The following is a 3,188-nucleotide window of genomic DNA, read 5'->3' on the forward strand; positions in this document are numbered from 1 at the left end:
TTGGTGCTAGGATCGGTCGGATCGTGAAGACGTACGACTACAGCAACCGCGTTGTCATAACACTTCCGCTTTTGGCCTACGAGGGTACATAGACAACACTCTCCCCTCTTGTTGCTATGCATCACCTAAAGATAGATCTTGCATGATCGTAGGATTTTTTTTGAAATTACTGCGTTCCCCAACAGTGGTATCGGAGCCTGGTCTATGCGTAGATGTTATATGCACGAGTAGAACACAAAGACTTCTGGGCGATAATAGTCATACTGCTTATCAGAGTGTCATACTTTGATTCAGAAGTATTGTTGGATGAAGCGGCTCAGACCAACATTACGCGTACGCTTACACGAGACTGGTTCTACCAACATGCTTCGCACATAGGTGGCTGGTGAGTGTCTGTTTCTCCAACTTTAGTTGAATCGAGTGTGGCTACGCCCGGTCCTTGTTGAAGGTTAAAACAGCACACTTGATGAAAAAAAATTGTGGTTTTGATGCGTAGGTAAGAACGGTTCTTGCTAGAAGCCCGTAGCAGACATGTAAAACTTGCAACAACAAAGTAGAGGATGTCTAACTTGTTTTTGCAGGGCTTGCTGTGATGTGATATGGTCAAGGCATGATGTGATATAAATTGTTGTATGAGATGATCATGTTTTGTAACAAAGTTATCGGCAACTGGCAGGAGCCATATGGTTGTCGCTTTATTGTATGCAATGCAATCGACATGTAATAGTTTTACTTTAAGCGGCAACGATAGTCATAGTAACAATAGTTTGCGAGACGACAATGATAGTACGATGGATATCAAGGTGTCGCGCCAGTGATGATGGAGATCATGACGATGCTTCGGTGATGAAGATCATGAGCACAAGATGATGATGGCCATATCACGTCACATATTTTGATTGCATCTGATGTTTATCCTTTATGCATCTTATTTTTCTTAGAACGTCGGTAGCATTATAAGATGATCCCTTACTTAATTTCAAGGTACGAGTGTTCTCCCTGAGTATGCACCGTTGCTACAGTTCGTCGTGCCGAGACACCACGCGATGATCGGGTGTGATTAGCTCTACGTTCACATACAACGGGTGCAAGCCAGTTTTGCACACGCAGAATACTCGGGTTAAACTTGACGAGCCTAGCATATCCAGATATGGCCTCGAAACACTGAGACCGAAAGGTCGAGCATGAATAATATAGTAGATATGATCAACATAGTGATGTTCACCATTGAAAACTACACCATCTCACGTGATGGTCGGACATGGTTTAGTTGATTAAGATCATATGATCACTTAGATGATTAGAGGGATGTCTATCTAAGTGGGAGTTCTTAAGTAATATGATTAATTGAACTTTAATTTATAATGAACTTAGTACATAATAGTATTTTGCATGTCTATGTTGTTGTAGATCAATGGCCCATGCTACCGTTCCTTTGAATTTTAATGCGTTCCTAGAGAAAGCTAAGTTGAAAGATGATGGCAGCAACTACACGGACTGGGTCCGTAACTTGAGGATTATCCTCAATGCTACACGGAAGAATTACGTCCTGGAAGCACCGCTAGGTGCCAGGCCTACTGCAGATGCTACTGATGACGTTAAGAACGTTTGGCAGAGCAAAGCTGATGACTACTCAATTTTTCAGTGTGCCATGCTTTACAGCTTAGAACCAGGACTTCAAAGACGTTTTGAACGTCATGGAGCATATGAGATGTTCCAATAGTTGAAGTTAATACTTCAAGCAAATGCCCGAGTTGACAGATAAGTCTCCAACAAGTTCTGCAACTGCAAAATGGAGGAGAATAGTTCTGTCAGTGAACACATACTCAGAATGTCTGGGTACCATAACCACTTGACTCGGCTGGGAGTTGATCTTCCAGTTGATTGTGTCATTGACAGAGCTCTTCAATCACTGCCACCAAGCTATAAAGGCTTCGTGATGAACTATAATATGCAAGGGATGAACAAGACTATTCCCGAGCTCTTCGCGATGCTAAAGGCCACGGAGATAGAAATCAAAAAGGAGCATCAAGTGTTGATGGTCAGTAAGACCACTAGTCTCAAGAAAAAGGGCAAAGGAAAGAAAGGAACTTCAAGAAGAACGGCAAAAAGGTTGCTGCTCAAGAGAAGAAACCCAAGTTTGGACCTAAGCTTGAAACTGGGTGCTTTTACTTCAAAGGGACTGGTCACTGGAAGCGGAACTGCCCCAAGTATTTGGCGGATAAGAAGGATGGCAAAGTGAAAGGTATATTTGATATACATGTTATCGATGTCTATTTAACTAATGCTCGCAGTAGCGTCTGGGTATTTGTTACTGGTTCTATTGCTCATATTTGCAACTTGAAACAGGGGTTACGGATTAAGCGAAGATTGGCTAAGGACGAAGTGACGATGCACGTGGGAAATGGTTCCAAAGTCGATGTGATCGCGGTCGGCACGCTACCTCTACATCTACCTTCAAGATTAGTTTTAGACCTGAATAATTGTTATTTGGTGCTAGCGTTGAGCATGAACATTATATCTGGATCTTGTTTAATGCGAGACGGTTATTCATTTAAATCAGAGAATAATGGTTGTTCTATTATGTGAGTAATATCTTTTATGGTCATGCACCCTTGATGAGTGGTCTATTTTTATTGAATCTCGATAGTAGTGATACACATATTCATAGTGTTGAAGCCAAAAGATATAAGTTTAATAATGATAGTGCAACTTATTTGTGGCACTGCCGTTTGGGTCATATCGGTGTAAAGCGCATGAAGAAACTCCATGCTGATGGACATTTGGAACCGCTTGATTATGAATCACTTGATTATGAATCACTTGGTGCTTGCGAACCGTGCCTTATGGGCAAGATGACTAAAACTCCTTCTCCGGAACAATGGAACAAGCTACTGACTTGTTGGAAATAATACATACTTTTGTATGCGGTCCAATGAGTATTGAGGCTCATGGTGGGTATCGTTATTTTCTTACCTTCACAGATGATTTGAGCAGATATGGTTATATCTTCTTAATGAAGCATAAGTCTGAAACATTTGAAAAGTTCAAAGAATTTCAGAGTGAAGTGGAAAATCATCATAACAAAAAAAATAAAGTTTCTATGTTCTGATCCTGGATGAGAATATTTGAGTTAATAGTTTGGTCTTCATTTGAAACAACATGGGATAGTTTCACATCTGACGCCA

This window comes from Triticum dicoccoides, chromosome 7B (genome assembly GCF_002162155.2).
Source record: "Triticum dicoccoides isolate Atlit2015 ecotype Zavitan chromosome 7B, WEW_v2.0, whole genome shotgun sequence".
Taxonomy (NCBI): Eukaryota; Viridiplantae; Streptophyta; class Magnoliopsida; order Poales; family Poaceae; genus Triticum; species Triticum dicoccoides.